The sequence below is a fragment of the Rattus norvegicus genome, chromosome 4 (genome assembly GCF_036323735.1).
Source record: "Rattus norvegicus strain BN/NHsdMcwi chromosome 4, GRCr8, whole genome shotgun sequence".
NCBI lineage: Eukaryota > Metazoa > Chordata > Mammalia > Rodentia > Muridae > Rattus > Rattus norvegicus.
The window spans coordinates 82,462,798-82,486,309 of NC_086022.1; the positions used below are offsets into that span (position 1 = coordinate 82,462,798).

At 44.3% G+C, this 23,512-nt stretch overlaps 1 long non-coding RNA gene across 6 annotated transcripts in view; it reads left to right on the forward strand.

Moving 5' to 3' along the window:
* The window catches only part of LOC102550087 (uncharacterized), a 42,361-nt gene extending 31,156 nt beyond the window's left edge, over positions 1-11,205 (forward strand). For 4 of the 6 annotated variants that reach the window (XR_005503575.2, XR_005503577.2, XR_592118.4 and 1 more), the window contains one exon: positions 10,906-11,205. This is a non-coding gene — a long non-coding RNA (uncharacterized LOC102550087). Of the gene's footprint in view, positions 1-8,997; positions 9,115-10,905 lie in introns of those variants that run through there. The other 2 variants (XR_010066151.1, XR_010066152.1) reach the window with 1 other exon arrangement.
* The last annotated feature ends 12,307 nt before the right edge of the window (positions 11,206-23,512 follow it).

A 23,512-nucleotide genomic window follows, 5' to 3' on the forward strand; every position in this document is an offset into this window, starting at 1 on the left:
CCTGCTTGGCAGCTGCTGTGTACTCAGTGTTCTAACCTTTCCCTGAACCAGTCATCTTAAGTACAGCCTTGCAAAATGGCGTTACTGCTGCTAAGCTGGGGTCTTTCAGTCTGTCTGTCTGTCTCTGCTTCCTACTTGTTATTAGATGTAAGCTCTCAGCTCTTCTCCAGTGCTATGCCTTCCTGTTACGCCTCCTTCTGCTATGAAGTCATTGATTCACCCTCTGAAGCTATAAAAGCAAATCCCCAATTAAAACCTTTTTTTTTTATAAGTTGCCTTGGTGTTCTGTCATGGCCATAGTTTTCTTTGATTACTTTTGTAACTAAGACAAGGAATATTCTGCTAACAACATCAGCTCGTGAATAAATGGTGAACAGAGACTGGGAAGGAAACTGGAAAGTTACCACCCAAAGTTGGTAACGAAACTGCCTTAGTAGCTAGAAAAAATGACCCATGGTGACACGTAGTGGAGACACAGTTCCCAGCTGTGGGCTGTGATGGTTTGAAAGAAAAAACTTAATAATAAATGTATATAATCAGCTAAGGAAATTTCAAGCAACGTCTTGAAAAAGTAGTTGGTTTTTTTGTTTGTTTTGTTGTAGTTGATAAAGGAAGCAACAGAAACAGAATTAATTGAACTAAAGACAAAAGTACAATTTCCTTCAGATTCATAGATAGACCATTAATAAGGAGCCAGGACTTGAGATCTGGGAAAGCAAACGTAACTTTTTTCTGGCCTCTTTAGTCATTAAATGGATCTCAAAACAGAGCTGACTTCACAATGAAGCCCCACACCATGAGTTTGGTTGAAAGACCCTTTAAAAACCACTGTGGTGTTTCACAGCAGCCTGACATCAGCCCAAAGGTGAGAGCAGCCATCTCAAAAGGAGTTGGTGACATGGTCTTCACAACCTAAGACTCATTTTGTAAAGTCAGGCTTAAAGAACACTTTCTACTTGTTTTCCTTTGTTTTGAGAGTTCAGTTGATAAATCCCTGCCAGCTGGCACTGAAGCAAGGTGAAAGGACCAGCGTGGTTCAACTGGCAGAGCAGCCTAGCACGCGCAAGGCTCAGGGTCTGGTCCCCGGCACTGCATGAACCCAGCAGAGAGGTGCAAGCTGTAATCCAGCGTGGGGAAGGTTGAGCGGGAGGTTAAAAGGTCTAGGATAAAGCAGGCATGGTAGCATACTCCTTTAATCCCAATACTCAGGAGGCAGAGGCAGGAAGGTCACTATCAATTAGGGGTCAGTCACGTCTGTATTGCACTCTGAGATAACTGGGGCCATATTGTGAGACCTTGCCCCAAACAAACAAACAAACAAACAAACAAACAAGGTCAAGGTTATCCTCCACTACAGGCCAGCTTAGGCTACATGAGACTGTGTAACAAAGCAAAAGGAGTTAACAATTAGATTGCTTTGGGTTCTGGGCTTTCAACATGTTATAAGTAGGGTAAAAGTCCACCCTGTGGGATCAGATAAAGTGATGTGTACTGTGGACATGGACCCCAATGCCTCAGACCTATAGAAATGTCAGCCTTCCTTTGGTTCAAGTACAAGTGTTAAGAGATGCAGGGCAGCACTACCTAGTTACAATGGCTGGAGTGGAGACTCAGTGGATATCCATCCCAACACCCCATCATAAGCACCCCAACACCCCATCATAAGCTGAGTGCCTGCACTTATAGCCCCAGCAATATGGAGTGCAGAGAAAGAGGGATCCCTGGGCTTGATACTATAAAGAGTTGAAACAGGAGGATTCTTTGGGTCTTACTGGCTGCCAGCCTAGCTGGGAAAGACAAGCTCCGGGTTCAGAGAGACCCTTCATTGAATGAATAAGGGGATAAATAAAAGATGAGCCCCAATACTCTCTGGCCTCCAAGGACACCTGTAAGTGAGCACACTGCACATATAGCACACCTGAACATATATGTACACACACATATTTTTAAGCTGCCTAGTTATAAAGAAGCTCCGTTGGATTGAAAGGGGGGCATCTCAGAGGGTGGAGGAGAGAACACCGAGAATCATGAAGCCCTTTCCCACTTAGAAGAACTTCAGAGGGCAGTAAGTTTGCATTAAGACAGTCCTAGGAGGAACTCACCCTCATTAAGAAGCATGCCACCCGGGCAGGGGAGGAAGGCTAGCAACTGTACTCAACTAAACCTTAGAATTACCAGATGCCACCAACAGCTGCTCCTGCTGAGCCTTCTTTCAATGACAGGGTGTTGCAGTCCTTGTGTCATTACATCACTGTGGGGCCTGGGGTATGAAGGGAGGTGTGAAGGGGTTAAGGGAGTTATGCCTGGAAAGCTGTAGTTAAGGAACAGCGCCCACACCTGGCCTAGTTCTGAATCACAGAAGCCTGGTCTAGATCCTGTAACTCTAGCATAAAATGAGGAAAGTTTCTTGAAAGCAAGGACCATGGATGTATTACTGTCACTGCTGTGTCCCAAACACTAAGAACAATAGTAAACTCATTTTAGGCTCTTAATTGGGGATTAAATTCTTACATAGTGTGTGTGTGTGTGTGTGTGTGTGTGTGTGTGTGTGTGTGTGTGTGTTAATATATTATCAGACTGTGGTTTTCTATGTTTAACAAAAACAACATAATCTAGGCAAGAAGAGGGACTGGAGAAGGGGTCTGGGGACTTTGAGAGGATGAAGCTGAATCTTCCAGAGGTGGAGTGGCTTGTCCCTGACCACATCAAGTATCCCTTGTCCAATACATCCAACCCTTCTTCCCACTGCAGTTCCCGCCTTGCCACATCTTCTTTGGATGAAGAAATGTTCACTGAGTGCTCTGAGACAGAGCAAGAGGCCATGTTGGAGTCAGTGTCCTCCTGGAGCTAGTCTCCCTGTCCCCCAGAGGACACAAGGATGAGAACAAACCACTGCATAAGCAGAAAAAGCAGAAGGCCAGGTTTCAATGCTGGACCCTGAAATTCATGCTTCAGTCAGAATTGCTAGCTCTCACTGAATACACCAGGCTGGCCTTGAACTGGCAATCCTCCTGCTTCAGCTTCCTGAGTGCTGGGATTGCACCGCACCCGACACAAATCTTCATTTGCTCTTGGTCCCAGCTAGCCCAGAAATACTGGGACTGAATGATATGCAATTAGATGGAGAACCTAATGATTCCGGGAAGCCCCTTTTTCAAAATGGTCCCAAGTGAATCCCTGCCCAGCGAGTGACTAGTGGCATTGTCCTGTTCAAAGTCCTCATCGATAGCTTCAGAAAGGTAAATCCTACGGCTCGCTCAGAGAAACGAAAGGAGATCAAAGAACTCCTTCAAAGCTCCTACGAGGATCAGCTGTGACCTGAAACAGGAGGTTCCATTTCTGTTGTCTTCATACTCATAACGAGAGTGCTGGGATTGGCTATAAAATTATCGAGCACTTTCTACTTCATCCATTGACTATGTCTGTTTCCCCTAGGATATCCCACCAGCTAGCCACACACCGGATGGAGACTCTTTCCTTATGGCTTTTTTTCTTATTCGAGATTTATATCCACCATTAATTTGCAGAAGGAGTGACCCTTGACTTAATAGTTGGAAGACATAAAATTAAGTAAATTGAGCCTGCAATAAGGATGTCATTTTAGTCATTTTGCAATGTTCCATGTATCGTGTGAAATATGTGGTGGTGTTAGAACATGAATAGCTAGTTATTTTCCATTTCTATTTTTACACTAACAGGATGATAGAAACATTTCAGGATAAAGAGGGAAGGAAGACAATAACAAATAAGATATGTAGAAGTATCTGAATTGCGGATGGTTATTCTAGCTGGGATCTTTACAACTGTTATAGCCTAAGATGACAAGAAAAAGGCAATTGACTTGATTAGCTTTAAAACTGACGTTTTCCTGGCTAACTCTAACATTTGGCTACGTCTGCCTTTGAGGTTAGCAGCAAATGAATGAGTAAGGGTTTACTCTTGACATAATCTGATTAAGAATAAGGTTGTCTTTACAGCCAATAAGAGTATTCTCTCATATAATTACTGTGTGGTGCGTGTGTGTGTGTGTGTGTGTGTATGTGTGTGTGTGTGTGTGTACCATTCTTCAGCATGTAGTCCATTTCATTAAAATGTGTAAGATCAGTCAGTGTGCACTCTTTGGTGCCTGCTGAGTGATTAATCAGCTTGGGAGCCTCAGTAGGATTAAGCCTTGGAATAAGCAAGGATTATTTATTTATTTATTTATTTATTTATTTATTTATTTATTTAACTTCAGTAATTCTGAAGGTCCTTCCTGGCTGCATTAAAACAACTTTTGTGTTGTGAACAGATAAACCTCCGTTAAATAAGAATAGACTATCCCTGGATTCTTTGAATCACCAAGACAGAAATGGTGGCTGTTTGGGAGTAAAGCAATGTAGAAGTTGCCCTGGCTTACCTCACTTCCTGTCTCTGATAAAAAACACTCTGACAACAGTACCTTAGGAAGGTTTGGCTTTGGCTTGTGTTGGGGAAATCACAGCCCGGAGCTTGAGGTTGCCGGTCTCATTGCATCTAAGGTCAAGAAGCAAAGAGAGGCTGGAACGATGGTCAGCAGGAAGGAGCACAGGCTGCTCTTCAAGAAGACCTACTTGATCCTGCCCCACTGTGGCAGCTCACAACTGGCTAACTCCAGCCCCAGAGGGTCCACTGCCCTCTTTTGGCTTCCATGGCCACCTGCACACAAGTGAGACACACTCACACAGAAGCACATACATAAATAATAAATCTAGAAGGTGTGCATTGTGATGAGTGATAATGCTCAGCTCATTTTCTCAGGGCTTAAAACTTATTTCTGTGCATATGTGTGTGCATTCATGTCTGTATGTTATGTGGGAGGGAGCGAGGAAGAGGGGGGTTCTTCCGTTCCCTCTTGTTGAAGTAATGTCTTCTTCGCTGTTTCTGCCTCTGTGTTATAGTCCAGCCTAGCTAGCTATTGAGCTTCCGGGTAGCCTTCTTGTCTCTGCCTCCCGTCTTTACGTCTCTCTGACGAACATAAGGAGTACAGATGCCAGCTACTCTGCCCAGCTTTTTACATAACTCCAAGAATCAAACTCAAACTCAGGTTGTGGTCAGGTTGGCTGAGTCATCTCCTAGCCCTACCTTCCCCATTTTAAGCAGCCCAGAATCCCGCCCTAGGGAATGATCCCACTTACAATTAAGATGGGTCATCCTACATCTACCAACATAGTCAAGATAATCTCTCACGGGTGTGTGTGAACTGGTCTCCTAGGTGACTAGGTGACTAACTATCTATTTACCTATCCATCCACTTTCTATCTATCTATCTATCTATCTATCTATCTATCTATCTATCTATCTATCTATCCAAGTTAACAATTATCACTACCACATCCCCTGATATTTTTTAGGCAATGCTCACTAATAAACAAAACAACTAACATTGTAAATTACCATATGCTATCTGAATATGTTGGTACGCACACACTAGGAAAAAGATCATCAGGAATTAGAGGAAAGCTTAAGGTCAGCCATGGTGGCACACACCTTTAATCCCAGCATGGGGAAAGCTTTTCTGAGTTCAAGATCAGCCTGGTCAACAAAGCAAGATCTAGGACAGCCAATCTTAAGCAGTGAAAGAAACCATCAAAACCAGAAAGCTGGGCAAGATGTAATGAGGAAACCATGTTCCAGCCTCAGCAAGCAACAGAACTTGGCAGCTTCAGATGTGTGGTCCTGGCTTTAGAGTCAAGGATACAGAAAAGGATTGTGGAGACTCCCTCCACCACTAAGGAAAGCTGATGAAGCCAGGAGTGTGTTGGGGCGTCTCTGCACCCCTAGAGAAGCCATTGTGTGAAACAGTGAAGGTGAAGCCTCGATTGCCTGGGAGACCCCACAATGTCGGAGATGCCAGAGCTGTGGGGCACCTGCTGATGTCCAGGTTGAGTCAGCTCGAAAGAAAGAAGTGTGTTGCAGTCACAAAGCCGAAAGGAACTGGAGATCTGAAGAGCGTTTCGACATCAGACATGGAGATCCAGAGTTTGGAGTTTGCCCAGCTGGCTTTTGGTTTTGCTTTGGTAGAATATTTCCTCACTATGCTCCCTTTGGAATGGTAACGCACTTCCTGTTGGAAATACGTGATCCGCTTTTGATTTTGATTTGACAGGAGATTACAGCTAAGAAACTGCATAAGTTTCAGAAGAGACTTTGGACTTTTGTAGAGTTGAGACTCTTACAGACTATGGGGACTTCTAAAGTTGGACTTAATACATGTCTGCATTATGATATGGCTATAAGGCTATAGGATCCAGGGAGTGGAATGTGCTGGTTTGAAAGAAAATAGCCCCTCTAGGCTCAAAGGGATGGTTGTATTAGGGGGCGTGGCTTATTGGACAGAGTGTGGTCTTGTTGGAGGAAGTAGGTCTCAGTCTTCCTTCCTGCTGCTTGCTGAGCTGGATGTAGAACTCTCAGCATTTTTAGCACCACGTCTGCCTGCAAGCCACCGTGTTTCTCACCATGATGACAATGAACCAAATCTGTGAAATGTAACCCAACCCCAATTAAAAAATTTTTTTAAATAAAAATAAATAAATAAATAAAAATCATAATTGGAAAGGAATTTGCACCACATAGTACAACTTGAACATTTTAAAAGAGGAAACTAAAAATAAAAACTGGAGAAATTAAATGCTGTGTTCAATGCAAGAGAAGCTACTTAGGAGAGAGAAAGATGAGCAGGGCTCTGACTTCCACTCTCAGTCAATGCTTCTGCCCCGGTCATAACATGTTGAGAGAGAAGAGCCCTCTGGCATGTGAAGGAAGGCTGCTAAATCTGAAATCTCTGAGACTTTGTTTCAAACCCCCAGATCCGGCCCTTTCTCCAAAATCTGCAACACTAGCAAGACTGACCTTGGGCACAGTCATTGCAAAAGGCAACTTTCAAGTGTCCCAGAAAAGAGCTGCAGTGTGCCTCAGCCTCCATGAACTTCCCTCTGAAAGATGAGTGTAATAACTAAACTCTCTTCAGTAAATCTGATGAGATGGCTTAACCAGGAAGGACACTAACCACTAAGCCTGCCGACCTGAGTGTGATCCCCAGGAACCACGTAGTGAAAGAAGAGTACCAATTCCTTAAAGTTGCCCTCTGACTTCCACACATGTGCCACAACCTACATGGGTCCACATGTGTCCTCATGTGTGGGGGCACACATGCACACTAAGTAAATAAGTATAATAAAAAAACATTTTAAAAGGATAACTTAAAAACACTTTAAGTAGCATGGCCTTGGATGTGTATGACATCACTCATGGGTATTCTGATCTAATATGCACTGAGATATCATTTCCTGAAACATCATTTCAGTTTTCTTTGTATTGGGGCACGTGATTGTAATTTTGGGCCACATATTATGTGGGTCTGGCCAGCGACAAAGAATCATGCCACTGCTGCTTCAACTACTACTAACTCCCTCTCTCTGCAGCTGTGTTTCCGCTGTGCGTGTCGCACCCCGTGACACGGAGTGTGTGGTAATGAGTTATGAGTGTGGCCGTTTCGAGTGGAAACTGATGTGGCCTTGTGCCTCGTGTGCTGCTGAATTATTACACAGATCTGAGTGGCCAAGAAGTCTGTGATCAGAGGGGAGAAAAAGAATTTGAAGGCATAAAACATGTTCTTGGCATTAGCCGGGAATAGTGGACATTCATAACCCACACATGCCCAGGCTATAAATTTGTAGGGCTGCATTAATATGGCAGTAAAAGTCACTCTTCTGAAAGCTGCACTTGTAAAATATTTATAAATTCACATGGCTGCTTCTAGCAAATAACTCCATGTCAACTCCATCTCTCCACTCCCCGAATGCTGGAGACGGCGTCTCGTGTAATTCACAATGTATATATAAAAAAAATTATTTTGGAAAAATAAAGATGAAGACACTCTGTTCTAGGGGACTGTATCTGCTCGTCCAGTGGTCTGAGGTTAGTGTTTGGTCTCCTGAGACTCTTTTCTCATCAAGGCCTTTTCTCTGAATAAATTTTCATTTCATCGGATTTATCTAGTTCCCAAAATACCAAAGCATGTCCTGTGGGGTTGTCTTTAAAATCCCACATTAATATGTACAACAGAGTGGAGCACTTCAGCCCCGAGGTCAATACGTATCAATGTCATATGGTACAGGAATTGTCTATGGCTGTCCATCTCCCTACAGTGTTCAAAGGATACACCCTATAGGGTACTCAGACAGACCTGTCCAAATTGTTTCTTCTTAGAGAAAAATAAAAGTAGGAAGACACCAGTTTACGTTTTCTTTTCTTTTTGGAGGTGGGTGCAGCTCTCTTGATGGTATTCAGGAGAGTAAGGAGGACTCCCCATGCGCCTCCTGTTATTATGGGGGTCTGGGATGGAAACTGTGAGGTGGGACTCCTCAGCAACTGAGGGCCTCTCTCTTGCCCTCAGTGTCCTTGCTGGGGTGGGTGGTCCAGGCTTTCTTCCTTCTTGGAGGCCATGTAGGCCATGAAGTCCACCACCCTGTTGCTGTAGCCGTATTTGTTGTCATACCAAGAAATGAGCTCTACAAAGTTGTCACTGAGAGCAATGCCAGCCCCAGCATCAAAGGTGGAAGAGTGGGAGTTGCTGTTGGAGTCACAGGAGACAACCTGGTCCTCAGTGTAGCCCAGGATGCCCTTTAGTGGGCCCTCCGATGCCTGCTTCACCACCTTCTTGATGTCATCATACTTGTCAGGTTTCCCCAGGAGTCATGTCAGAACCACAACAGATACATTGCGGGTAGGAACATGGAGGGCCATGTCAGAGAGCTTCCCATTCAGATTACATTTTCACCCAGAAGTGTGCTGTCTACTGTCACTGCTACCGGTCCCTTAATTCTAGGGCAGTGCTTGTCAACCTTCTAATACTGTGACCCTTTAATAGTTCCCTCATGTTGTGTTAACCCCAACCATAACGTTATTTTCATTGCTACTTCATAACTGTGGTTTTGCTACTGTTATGAATAATAGTGTAAATATCTGTCATTGCAGGATATCTGATATGCAACCCCTGTGAAAATGTGCTTCAACCTCAAAGGGATTCCAACCCACGTGATGAGAACCACTGGTCTAGATGGAAGGGAACTCCATAAAATTGCCTTAAAATTGTATTAGACTTATTTATTTATTTATTTATTTATTTATTTATTATGACGTATATTGTCTGGGTATGGAGGTCAGAGAACAATTCACAGAAGTTGATTATCTCCTTCCATCATATAGGTCCGGAGAATCAAACTCCAGTTGTCAGCCTTGGACATAAGTGCCTTTACTTGCTGACCCATTTCACCAGCCCCAAAGTCAGTTCTTACAATGGACTGAGTACTTAAGAACAAAATGTGTGAACGTATTTATTTTGTGACATCTTTTTCTCCAAGGCATGGGTCCAACCCAGAGTCTCACACTTGCATGCTAAGAAGCCACACTACATCTAAGATGTATCCCTAGAATAAACAGATGTATTTTGTTGCTTCCTACTCATGGCTCCAGTATTGTGACTGCCCTTCAAACTATCTGGCACTTTCTACTTCATCAATGACGACGTCTGTACTTTCCCACAGGAAATCCCACTCGTTGGTCACACATTGGGTGGAAACTCTTTCCTTATGCTTTTTTAAATTCTAAGAGTGTTAGACAGGGTTTCTCTATATAGTCCTGAGTGTCCTGGAACTCTTATATAGATCAGGCTGGCCCCAAACTGCAAGATCTGCCTGCCTCTGCCTCTGCCTCTCTGCCTCTCTGCCTCTCTGCCTCTCTGCCTCTCTGCCTCTCTGCCTCTCTGCCTCTCTGCCTCTCTGCCTCTCTGCCTCTCTGCCTCTCTGCCTCTCTGCCTCTGCCTCTGCCTCTGCCTCTGCCTCTGCCTCTGCCTCTGCCTCTGCCTCTGCCTCTGCCTCTGCCTCTGCCTCTGCCTCTGCCTCTGCCTCTGCCTCTGCCTCTGCCTCTAAGTGCTGGGATTATAGGCATGCACCGCCACCACCCAGCGCTGTTGGCGTATTTTTTTTCTTGCTATTGTTGTAGTTAGGCTTCTATTGCTGTGATCAAACACTGGTCAAAGCAACTTGTGAAGGACAGGGTTTATTTCATCTCACAATTCCAGAAGGAAGAGTTTATTTTAGCTTACTTCTTCTCCAGAAATACTAGTGAGACACACCCATGTGCGCACACACACACACACACACACACACACACACACACACACACACACACAGGGTTTTACATCCAAACTCAGAAATTCATATAACACAACCATTCCACAGACCACTAGAGAGGGATGGGGTAAGGAATGCAGATCGGGAAACTTAGTTCTTTTTTTTTTTTTTGTGGCCAAACCAGAAGCAATAATTCCGTGCATGGTATAGATTCCAACATTTAACCTCGAAACACATCAGGTTGTCAGGAGACACATTTTAAAAGGCTGTTGAATGGATGCATTTCTGATCAATTATTTAGCATTCAGTGAACAATGTCTTTAACAGTAGTTTTGCAAAGGTCAAAGCTATCTTTCATATGACTTTTCACACTGTTCCCTTAATAAATATTGAAGATATCCTTATTAAGTAGCGATTTTTATGAGTAGTTGTACCAACTGAGCCCCGACAGGCTGGTTTCTGTATCTGATCTGACAAACTAGGAAATGGTCTCCCTCCTGAGAGAACACCACAGTTCATAAGGCAGAGTGTGTGTGTGCCTGCATAGCCTGTCCGGGACTACAACTAAGAAGCCGCAATGTCTAGTTTGCACAGAAGCCTCCACTGTGCAAACTAGCCACCTCACACACTGTGCCAGTCCCCCCAAAAAGCATGAGCCTGAGAGACCACAAAAGGGGGGACTATAAATGGGTTAACATGAAACTAAAGTCAAGTCTACACTGTTTGATGATTGAGCTTTCTCCATTCACAGAGCCTGAAATTAAGCATTTCACCTGATAAAGGACACTGACACTACACCTAGTGTCCATCCCCGAAGAACAGAGAACTGGCCAATGAAGCCTGAAGCTGAGTAAGGAAGAGTATTACTGCGGAGTAAAAGTATCAAAGTGGAGCAGGTGGAGCACACCTGTGATCCCACCACTTGGGAGGATCAGGAGTGCAACGTCATGCTTAACTACACAGAAAGTTCAAGACCATCCAGAGCTACATGAGACTATCTAAAAAATGCCAAAACCAAAAGTAAACAAAAAACAGTAGCAATAGAAATAAATATGCTGTCTAGTTGTATTAATTAATTTATCAAAGGCTATTCTGGTGATCATGGACCCAACCACACATACATACATTGTTTGTTTTTTAAAGAAATTGTTATGTAAGATTTCCTACAGTACAAGGGAATACTGTGTTCAGCAGAACATTCCTCTTTGACATGTTTATGACAGAAAGATCCAGAATCATCTGTCCACATAATGTCCAATAGCTACTGTTTTCCTTTATAAACAGAAGGGGGTGGAGGGTTAGTTTATGGAATCCAGAAATTTTTTTTCTTGGCATAATAGATGAAAAGTCTCCAACAAAAAGCTGGGGACTCTGGGCTGAAGACCCACACCCTTGCCTGGGCCCTAGTGGCTGGAAAAGCCTGAGCCTGTCAGCCTTACTCCAGAACTTTCTTCTGGGCAACATCTGGGGTGAATTAAGTTTCTGTTCAGTCCCAGAGCCGGCTACAGATGTAGAGGTGTGAGCGTGCTTCCCAAGAGCTGTAGATTACATGGTCATGCTATGGACCACTTTTATTAGAAGTTCAAGCACCACATTTCCAGAGCTATGAAGGATGACAGCGAAGAAGAAAGCCTTTAGAGCTTAAGTTACAACCACATCTAATGAGCACAGAGGTGTTCCTCGCTTACAGGGGTATTGCTTTTCAACTCCTGTAGCTTGAACGAAGCCAGCGATCATAACAGTAAATATGGGTTGCGAAGGTATCCCAGGAGGTATCATTAGTTACAAAGCACACCCTTTTCTAATTTGTACACTTCCCATGTTTCAGGGTTTCCCAGTACTGCTGAAGCCTCCAGAATTTCATGTTTCCCTCAGCAGGCTACAATAACCCTTAGTCTGAATGACATGTATTATTTCCTCAGCAAACATATGATGTGGGAAGCTTTAGTAAAAGATTTATTATAAGAAACAGCCTGATGTTTTATTTCCTCCCTTAATTGAATACATTATTGCTTTGTGTTTAGAAATGCTGTGTTGATGCATTGCGCCTCGGAACAGCTATGCGCCCGCCATCTGCAGCAGGGAGGCTTATTAGACTACAAATCAGGATACAGATGTTGGAGAAAAAGCTACATATGTTAAGTCATAACGCATTACAGCACACTTTAAATCTATACATTGCGGTGGTCCAGCGGGTTTTTTTTTTTTAATTCGATGTTGGCCCTTACAAACATATAAGAACCAGAAGCCCTCTCCTTCACCAACATGTGCCGGGTAGGTGACAAGCTGTTGGGGTGGCATGTACAATCCTGTAGGGAGGAAGGACTAAGTGACTTCAAAAGAAAAAAATCACACATTCTTATTCCTTAATACTAGTACAAAAATCCATACTTAAGTCAGCAGTCAGGGGCTCGTGAGCAGATAGATCTTCAGGGAGCGTAAGTGATCACATCTTTATTGATCCAATTCACAACTTTAGATTTTCATCCATTTATTTGAAGGGCATTGATTGAACACCTGAAACTTGCCGTGTTACCCTGCTCTGGGGTTTTGTTAGAATGAGACTCAGAGGATTTTGATGCAAACCTAGTTGAATTTTTATTCCTTTTCTCCAACTGTTTAAAGTTCAGGCCTAAGTGGACATAGTGTTTATAAAACAGAAAGTTTATTTTAAAAAAATCTAGCACTTGCATTACTGGTGGAATAAATTAGCTGGAGAGTCTCAGGCAGTACAACCAAAAGGGCAGCTTTCCTGAAGGATGATGTCATTGCTGCCATCGGATTCTCAAAGCCATAACTCCATTGTACCTGTCAAACAAGTAAAATCCAGGGTGCCACCCCAAGAAGGATTAGTGTTCTGCAGATCTATCGATCTTCCATGAAGCTTAAAGTACCCTGAGTAGAGCGGGAGAGATGCCTCAGAGGTTATGAATACTGGCTACTTTTCCAGAGGACGAGGGTTTTAATCCCAGCACCCACATGGCAACTCCAGTCCCAGGGGATTTGATGCCCTTCTCTGGCCTTTGCAGGAATCAAGCATGAAATTGGTGCACAGATGTACAGCTGTACATAAAGCAGTGCACATAAAATAGCAAGTCAAAATATCTCAAGATAACCGTCACAGTACTGCATTCTGATCCACTCACCTGGCATCTAAGGCTCTTCCCAGCTCTGTATGAATATGTCCATGTTTCATTCATTATTCTTACTTTATAAAGACAGACCACTCTTGGCACCTTCAATTGGAAAGCTTAATCCAAAAGTAGAATAGAAAAAAGTGGCCTTCTCTTACCCTGGAAATAGTCAAAAACAAACAAACAAAAAACAAAAAACAAAAAAAAAACCCAAAACAAACAAAACAAAAAAACGAAACAAAAAGAAAAGGTGCCTCTGGCTGGGTAGCATAGGCAAGGACAAGGAAGTAGGAGACCGCTGTAAAAGTATTTATCATGCCCAGAAAAGGGAACCTCCTCCTTACCAAAAAGCAGACTACAGTGGCCGCCATAAACCAGATTTGCATTTGTATATCACCCTGCCATCTTTACAGTCTGACCAGGAGAAGTATCCATTCATTCTTCAAATATCTTAGAGATTCCCATGTGGTGCTGACTCCACACTCCATGCTGGAGACACGAAAGCATGTAACACAAATTCTCAGCAGCTCACTTCTGAACGAAATGAGATGTAAGCCATTAGGGTGTCCTCACATGTTCTATCACAGTAAGATGAAATACTAAATCAGTACAAGGTTATTGGTATTTTTACAGAAACACATTTTACAGAAAAGGAAACTAATTTTTAAAAAAATACAGACATTACTGCTATGAAGTATAATGAGGCGGGGCGGGATGGGGGTTACATGACGGGGCCCGTGCCAAGGCAACCCCCCTGAGAAATCATACCATGCGACAGACTGGTATAGAGATTTATTTGGGGGAAAGGGAGGGAAAGACAGTGTACAGGAAGACAGACAGGGGCAGAGTGATGCTGGCAGAGAAGGGGAGACAGAGGAGAGAGCACTGGGGTGATGAGTAGTGCTTTCGTAAGCCACAACTGCCAGGTAATGGCGCCAGATGATGACGTAAGCCTTTGCTAGGTCCCTGGGCGGGGCCTAGCAGAATGGCCTCTAAGCCAGCAAAAACTCTAGGCAGTTTTAGCAGTGAAATACGGTGTCAAATTACTTAGCATAGCTGGTCCCTCATGGTGATTCTGTAAATGGTACTACTAGAGAAGACAAGTTGGTAGTTGGTACGTATTTTACATACCAAAGCAGACCTGACTTCTGACTTACAGGTTCCCCCAGCATCCAGCATCCCTCAGTCCCTACCTGGCATCAATTTTCTTGGCCCATCTTGTGGCTGCCCACTTCGTATTGATATCCGCCTCCTCCCAAACTTATTGTACATACCTCTGGCAGGACCGTCCACCTCCCCACCAACTGACGAGACCAAATGTACACCAAAAATGGTTTTCCCCATAAACTTTGCTTCTGTCCCTAACATCCAGGTGTTCTCTCAGAGTCTACATCCAGGAAAGCTCCAAAATAATTACCGACCAGTACTCTGACCCCACCTCACAGACTGCTTCAACTGGGCCTATTCGCTCCTACCCCAAGATGGTTCCACAACCTGGACGACAATAAAACAGCCTGCTCTTTCTGAATTTGGCCGACATCCCAGATTTTTGCTCAAGCTCTAAAACTGCACCCCAATAGCAGCAGAAAGTAGTCATGGATGGATGATCACTGCACCCCTTATCATTTATAATCAACAAAAGGCTGAGATGTTTGATTTCAGACAAGGGACAAGGGACAGGGGTACATATTTGACATCCCAAAGCAGACCTGGCTTCCAGGTTCTCCCAGCATCCCTCAGTCTGTACCTGGCATACTCTGCCCCCACCCCAACCCTAAACTTTCCAGCTCAGGAATCTCTCTCTCTCTCTCTCTCTCTCTCTCTCTCTCTCTCTCTCTCTCTCTGTGTGTGTGTGTGTGTGTGTGTGTGTGTGTGTGTGTGTGTCCTTTCTCTCAGTATGTCCCTTTTCTTTTCTCTTTCTTTTTCCTTCTATTCCACCCCTTTCCTATGGTGGCTTCCCTGGCCCTGGTCCTTGGGGCCAGTGTACTCGCCTGAGAGCAGCGTCCCAATAAATCTGTCTTTAATATAACCAAATTGGCTTAAATTGGCTCATTTCACCGACCAGGAGAAATGACCTATCAGAAGCACAGTGCGTGGGCTCTGTATCTAATCTTCCGACTTGTATCCTAGCTATTTCTCAGTCTGCATCCTTGAGAAGGTTAAATGGCAGATCTGTATCTCAGTTTCTCCAGGGCAGCCATGACCACTTCCTAGCATGGTTTTGAGAAGTAATTTACTATACATGCTCAAAAGATGTTCTGCCTAAGGACAGAGACAGGGAGGAGCTCTGCAAAGCATATTATATAAGCACACCCCCATCTAGATGACCAGCCAACACACAGTGACCCTGAAGAACAGAGCACAGCTGGGTGTGCAGAGGGCAGAATCACACCCACTCAGTGCACCTGAGAAGCCAAAGCTCAGGGTTGCTGTAAATTCCAGGCCAGCCTGAAACTCTCTTTCTCAGAAAGAGGTGGAGGTTCAGAGCCGGTACAAAGTTACATGCCTGTAATTCCAGCACTCCGAGGCCTGAGGCAGGACAAGCTGAGCTTCATAGTGAGGCTCTGACTCTGACAATGACGATAATAAGATGGTGGTCATGAGATGCTATCAAATTTTACCACAAGGCAAAGTAAAGAGCAGTGCAGCATGATTGGCATCTCGAGCACGGCGGGGTAGACCATGGGAACTGGTAGACATAGGGTAAAGGGAATTAGACGAAGACTCTGTTGGATAAGACAGCCAAACTGGCTTCTAGAAGAGAGAAGGGACTTGATTCTCTGCCCTCACATCTTGAACTTTTTCTAGCAGCACCTGAGGGATGGCCTTTCTGATGCCTAAATTGTATTTTCCTAAGAGAGGGGTGGTCACTTTCGTTAAAGAATTTCTAAAACGTTATGACTACATCCTTAACTATAAGCATTTAAAAGAAGTCTAATAGTTGCCACCTACGTTACCCTACTTAGCACCTGTAAGTTTGGGGGAGAAACATTCTGGTCTCTCATTTGGATTCCCACAAAGAGACTATTAAACATGAAATGGGGGCAGATATGTTGCATGGTCCTGGAAGGGTTTTGTTTACCACTCTTTATTCATATTTTTGCAAGAGTGATTACTGTGCTCCTTCCTCTGTGTGTCGGGGGATGGGAGATACACGACCATCACCTCAGTCCAGTAACAGAGTGTTTTCAGAGTATGATGAGGTTTTTTTTAACCTGCCATCAGATTGCTGCTGGCTTGGGGGTCTTTGCTCTTGTACCAAACCTAGTCTGAAGCATCTCCTTAGATGTCACCACCCCTGCCACAAGCCACTAAGTGGCTGATTAAAACATAAGTGTAGGGCTGGAGAGATGGCTCAGGGAAAAGAGGACTGACTGCTCTTCCAGAGGTCCTGAGTTCAGTTCCCAACAACCACATGGTGGCTCACAACCATCTGTAATGGGATCCAAGGCCCTCTTCTGATGTGTCTATAGAGAGGGACAGTGTACTCACATATATAAAATAAAATAAAATATATAATAAAATATATAAAAACTCTTAAAAAAATAAGTGTAATTCACTCTTCAAGGACCAGCCTCCTGTAAAAGGGCCCTTTTTTTATAATATTGGTTGTGCTCTAGGCTAATTTACTGCAGGGGAACACGGGGAGGAACAGTTCCTAAGTTAAAGCTCATTCTTTCATGACCAAGCTTTGTCGTGCGTGTTTATGACTAAGATAACTCAGGACCGGTGTGGCGTGTGCAGGCCAGTGCAGAACCTTGGCAGTGAAACTCGGTTCTTTCAAGAGCCAAGCTCCAGCGGTTCCCCTTTGAAAGGATGAGTATTGTTTGTCCTGTTGGCCATTGAGGCCAGTCTTTGCATACTTGATGTAGAAACGTACAAAGGGAAATTTTTATTCCAAGTTATGCTCTATGTTTTGCATACCGAACAAAAGTTCTTTAAATATATGTGGCGAATTCATACGGACTTCCTCTCTAAAGAAAATGAATCTTAAAACGAGGGTCTAATTTATGACTCTACAGAGAGGAGCAGTTACACACCCTCAGACACGCAGATAAGCTGCAGAGTTCTGTTCCCACCCTACCCCAGCCCAACCGCCCCAGGTAGCAAGACCTCGCTGGGAGAACAGTATTTCAAGGAGATAATTTCCCCCATCAAACAGGTTATTCTTCCATCCCCAAGTCAATTACCCTGTGAAAAGAAAGTCATGTTTCAGCCAGCAAAATCTCCTGTGCTTTTAGATTCTGTAAAAAAAAAAAAAAAAAAAAGGAAAAAAATTCTTTCACAACGCAGTTTTTCTGAATGAAGTTTCGATGCCGTGCTCAGCTTTTAGACTGGTTCACTGATGGGCATTGGAAGGACAGTGCCTTGGAGTCAATCATGAGTAAACAAGAATCCTTTTAGTTTTTACTGTGTTAACTTGGCTCATTCCATACCGTGAATTACTTTTGTGTGAAGGCTGCCATTAAAAAAAAAAAAAAAGTACTGCAGAACGGGCTGCTGGCAGCAAGAGTCCGCACAGGCTAATGCAAGCAAGTTATGCAAGTCAAAATAAACAGCAGGGAATAGGGTGTGAAGTAAATATTAATCAGGTGTGTCCATCTGACCGCTACAGCCTCAAAGCTTCTGTGGGGTAAAGCCAGCTTTTGTCAAGGTCACTTACTGCTCAGAATAAAAGCTTGTCAGTTTCCACAAAAATAGACAGAAAGCAAAAAACCGAGGGTAAAAATGAACGTTCAGACAAGTGTGCTTCGTTTCCCACCACAGAACTTTCAGCGTAGGTGAGGTCCCAGGTGTTTGTTCCTCTGGGGAGGTGCTGTCCCGATGAGTTAAAAGCTCTCAGACAAAGGAGGAACCCAGCAATGAATGATCCCTCGCGCCTCTCATGTCGTCCTTATTTTCTTGAAAGCTTTGCCCTCCGTAGCTCCTATTGGAAGACGACTCAAGAAACTCCTTGTGGCCCACAAACACTCCTCGGAATGTGAAAACTCCCCTGTTAGCATTAAGCTGGAGGATGGTGTCTGCAGAGAGCCCCTGTTGAACATCCACACACTCCCTAAGGGATTAACCCATCCCTGTCTGGGCGTTGAGATCTGCACTGTCATCTCTTGTCCACTCATTCTATGGGACCTGTAAGGGACTAAGCTCATCTTTCAGAGCATGGGCTTTGAACTTAGATTCATCACCTGCTAGTCATGTGACAGTAGTGGGCTTATGACTTACATAGTGTTTCTTTCCAGAACACTTGGGGTTGCAAATGACAGGATGGGTGGGGTTTGGGGAGGTGGCTAAGTCAACACACTGCTTGCTGAACAAACATGAGAACCTGGGTTTGATCCCCAGAACCCATCTGGAAAGCTGGGCACGGTTAGGAGAGCATGTGATGCCAGCACAGGGAGGCAGCCTAGCCTCCTTGGTGAACCTCAGGTCTCAAGGACAGACCCTGCCTCAAAGAACAAGGAAGATGGCTACTGAGTCACAGTACCTGAGGTTGACCTTTGACCTCCACATGCACAGGAGAATAACCCACGCTTAGGTAATCCCTCCAAGTCTCCAAATTTACACTTGCCCAAAGTTCTCTGTTAGGATCCTCCTTGAACTCCAGCTCCGTGTAATCAGTCAGACAGTTCTGCCCATCCAGAGGAGTCCTTGTTGTGTAGAGATACATTTCCGGTCAATCATCCTTAGGGATGCCAGCCACCAGCAGGGGGGAAAGCTGGGATAGTAAATTTAGCAGCAAACCCAGTCTTCTTCCAAAAGACTCTAAGTGCTACTACTCACTACCCATAAGACCCTCACAAAAATCACTGCTGAGACGCTGAGGGAGGAAACGCTGATCTTAGAGCGGCGTTGTGTTCCGTTCCCCCCAGGACTTGCTCTGTTGTAGGCACCAATGACCCCTACTATCCACTTAGCCCCACCGAGGAATCATCTTCTGCCTATGCTGAGGTAAGGCTGGAACACAGACATCAAGCCTTCTGGACCTTCATTCTAGCCCTCCCAGCCCTACTTCCCCATTAGACCTCTGATGACGTAACTGCCTGATATGATATTCGAACCCCTTCTTGGAAGAAGGATTCTATTCACGTCCTGGGCCTGGGTTTTGCCCAGTCTTTTATGCCCATAGACTGAATTTCTATTCTATGCTGGGAGAAGCCCACACTAGAGTATAATCAATAGATAGCTGCACACAGTGTGACCCAAGATGTGTGTGTGTGTGTGTGTGTGTGTGTCTGTCTGTCTGTCTGTCTGCCTCTCTGTCCCTGTATGTGTGTATGTCTGTGTGTTTATACATTGAATTTGCAACTCACTAATGTAGCTAGACTCGATGGCCAGCAAGCCCCCGGGTCGCCTATCTCTGTCTCCCAGGCAAGCCCTACCACACTTAGCTTCTTTACATTGGTGGTTGGGATCAGGTCCTTACTCTTTTTAGCACTGAGTCATCTCTCCAGTTCCTCAGAAACCTTGGAAGGTATTATCTAGGATGACAAGATGCCCTTCAGATCCTCTGCCTTTCTGCATTAGGTCATTACTGACCAGCCACGTCACCAGCTTCTAATAAGACATTCACAGACTCTCTGCTCAGCCTGAGAAAGATCAGCTGGTTTGCCAAGCAGCCCACGGTCATGAACCAAGACTTGAACACATAAAGTTGGTGTCCTCATTACTACCCTGTATTTCCTACCTCAGGCATAGGTAGGAAGTACCCCAAGAATGTTTGCTTTGGGTACCCCAAACCGCTTATCTTACATTCCATATATAGTTTCCCTAATGCCATCTCAAATCTAACTTTTAAATGTTTTCTTCGTAGATGCAGAATGGCCAAATTGCCAGGTTCCCAAGAATGTCTTAGTTCCTAAGAGCCAATAGTTTAAGACGATGAAAGACGGTTTCCCTGTAGAATTCCAGGCATCACTGAGTTGGAGATTGGAAGTGGGCTTAGATGAAATATCTTAAACTTGGAAAATATGAAAGCTAGATCCGAGCAGATGGAAGGAGGCTGTGCCCTTTGCATAGGTTTGCATTTCTGTGAACAGATCAGGGTGGCTCAGACGACTTCTTTTTCCATACTCCCAATCCCAGCCTGCAGACGAACAGCTTCAAATCCTCCCTGTGATGGGCTATCTCATCACACATATGGAAAACACGACTCTGTGCTGCAGACAGGGAGACGGGGAAAAGAACGGTTGCCAGACTTTCTTTTGAACTTAAAGAGGGGCTGGTGAGTCCTGCATTTTAAATTCTTCTCAGTCTGGTTTCCCTGACAGACCTGTTTGATGGGCATCAGGGACCTGAAGCCAGCTTCCTAGGGAAAAAGTAGCCATCACTCAGGCTTCATTGGTTTTCTCTGACAGACGGTCACATTCTGCAGAGCCTGCCATAAGCACGTCATTATTAAGACTTGCCTTAGCATTTCTTAACTGATCACGGATGCCGTGGTCCTTGGTGGCTCCTCTCTCCCGGTGCTGTTTGTAGTTATTTGACCTTTTCTCAGTGGATAATCCACACAAAAAGCCCTAATTACTTCCCCAGCTTGGGCTGGCCAGCAGTACGAATAATCAATGAGCCTCATTTCGGTATTGCACAATCAGACGCTTATGGCGTTTAAAGAACATTTTTCCATTGACCTGCCACAGCTGTAGGACAATTACCAGCCGCAAAGCTGCTGCTGTAATCACAAGATGACCAGGTGACCTTGCGGGTTTAAAGTTGATGACTGGGTCCTTGACTGGGGCATAGTCATGATACAAAACATATTTGAGGAGAGAAAGGACGCTTCATTGTATACTAATGTGACATGCTCGGCCCCAGGAGCAATGTTCTGAAGTATTGACAAATCACGAGATCATATTGGCAGGTAAAGTTCTGTGTTTGTATCCATTGCTTGGCTACTTCTTCTTATTACACATAAAACAGAAAATAAATGAGAAGGGAATGCGGGACTCCTGGAATGCAGGTTTCTACATCCTCTTTTTTAAAAAAAAAAAGTAAATGTGAAGATAAATTTGAAGAAAGATGGCTTTGATTAAAACAAAAAACTCATAGAATGTTCAGACTGTAGTAAGTCCTTATCAGTTCTCCAGCTGCCTTTACGCACACATTGTGAAGGGAAGATGGACGTGGTGGTTCATGCCTTCAATCCCAGAACTTGGGGGGGTAGAGGTAGGGGGATCTCTTGAGTTCCAGCATAGCGAGCAGGACTGTTATACAGAGAAACCCTTTCTAAAGAACATACAGAAAGATGTGAAGGGGCTGGAGAGATGGCTCAGTGGTTAAGAGCACTGGTAGCTCTTCCAGAGGACCTGGGTCTAATTCCCAGCACCCACGGGGTAGCCCATAACTTGTAACTCCAGCTCCAGGGGATCCAACACCCTTACACAGACATACATGCAGGCAAAACACCCATGCACAGAAAACAAGAATAAATTGTCTTTTTAAAAAGATGTAAAGTTTACGATTCCCTCTAAAATCATAACTAGCTACCAGGTGATACATAGAGCTTAATTATAACTTCAGTTGTAGAGAAATAGAAAATGAAAATGTTCCCAAGGCTGGATGGGGACACACTCAAGTCTTTTGGAACCAAGGGGAGTCATCATCTAAAACCCAGCAAGGGGAGCATGCAGTCCTTACAAAGATCGGCAAAGCACATTCTCCTGAGGGTTGAGGAATGTCGTCCTCAGACAAATTTGGGAATAGGTTTGTTTGGGGTTATTATTATTATTATTATTATTATTATTATTATTACCTTATATGAAAATTGACTTTGTAAACGTTGATTCTAGTCTAAGAATGGAAGTGGGTGGATTCAGTACACTGGGTGTTGTTGTTGTTGGTGTTGTTGTTGTTGTTGTTTTTGTTGTTGTTGTTGTTTTGGGTTTGTTTTTTTTTTGAGCTTGCCTACTTTCTTATGGAAAATGAACAGAACAGGATCAGTAACAACACGCAAGAAAGCAAGCCAAAGATCATCACAATGGAGCAGTTACGCTCCTGGTGGAAAAGAGGCAGGAGAGGAAGTGTCCTAAATTGAGGACACAGATGAGGAGAGGGTGGAAAACGGAAAAAGTCTCAGACAAAAGCAGAGCAAGGGGCAGTGGGAGGTGACATACCCGCCACCCCGTCCCTTTCCAGACTCCATGGCTGTCCTGGTTTAGAAAGAAGAAGGCAGACCAGCTCATCAGCATGCAGTTGGTGACGTACCCAGCTTGCTGTCAAAGACAGCACTGTCTAAAGACCCAGCAGAGAATGAGGGAAAACAGGCAGGCCCCTGTGAGCAAGCCAAGAAGGCAAATCACTGAGAGAAGACGCACCACGGAGCCTTGCTCATCTGATGATGTGAGTTTGATTAATCCCAAGGCGCCAGAGCTTTCATGAGCTGAGCCGGTCTCCTGGGATGTGTAACCCAAGGGTGTACCGAGCCTGTCAGAAAGCAGCCCGTGGTATTTGTAGCAAATGTGCTGGCTTTTAAACACCATTTTAGCTCCAGCAGGGCGTCCCAGCGTTCTGTGGTGTAACCCACCCTTGGCTGTTAATTACGACTTTTTCCCTACTCGTGCTTATGTACACTGAGGCCTTACTCTCCTCTCTTGCAAAGCTCCAGGATTAGAGTCGGGTTTACCCTTATTCTACAGTACTGTCTTTCAGCGGCCCAGTAATTGTGCATAACTAGTTCCAGCTCACAATGTATCTTGGACTGGGAGCAGCGTAGGGGAGATAGAATGTACCGATTTTTTCTTTTCTGGAAACATTCATTCTTATGTGTTGCCAAACTGTTGAGGATATGAGGTTATTATTAAGGTCAGGAGTGACAGGCAGTTGGAAACATAATGAGTGGGGGAAGGGAGGCAGAGGCAGCCCCATCGTGAAGGGGTCCTCAAATCGCTGACCTAGTAATTTCGTCTGCCATCCCGAAAACCTAGAATTAAAAGCATATCAGTGCACAGCAAGACATGGTGTGGCTTGTGTGCAGGACTGTCACCCCAGGCAGGCATCAACCCCCCTACGCAGGCTCTGTTGTGGCTGGATCTGACCTTGAATACTCAGCAGCATTTTAGAGTCCATTCTAAATCTAAACAGGAAATTTCTAGAAAAATAAACTTAAAAGGGTAGGGAACACATGCACACAAGAAATAAAAGATGTGAGTCTCTGGGAACTAAGAAACAAAAAGTCTGGACATGCCTATGGGGTAGGCACCATATACATCCAATATCATTTTCAGTGTG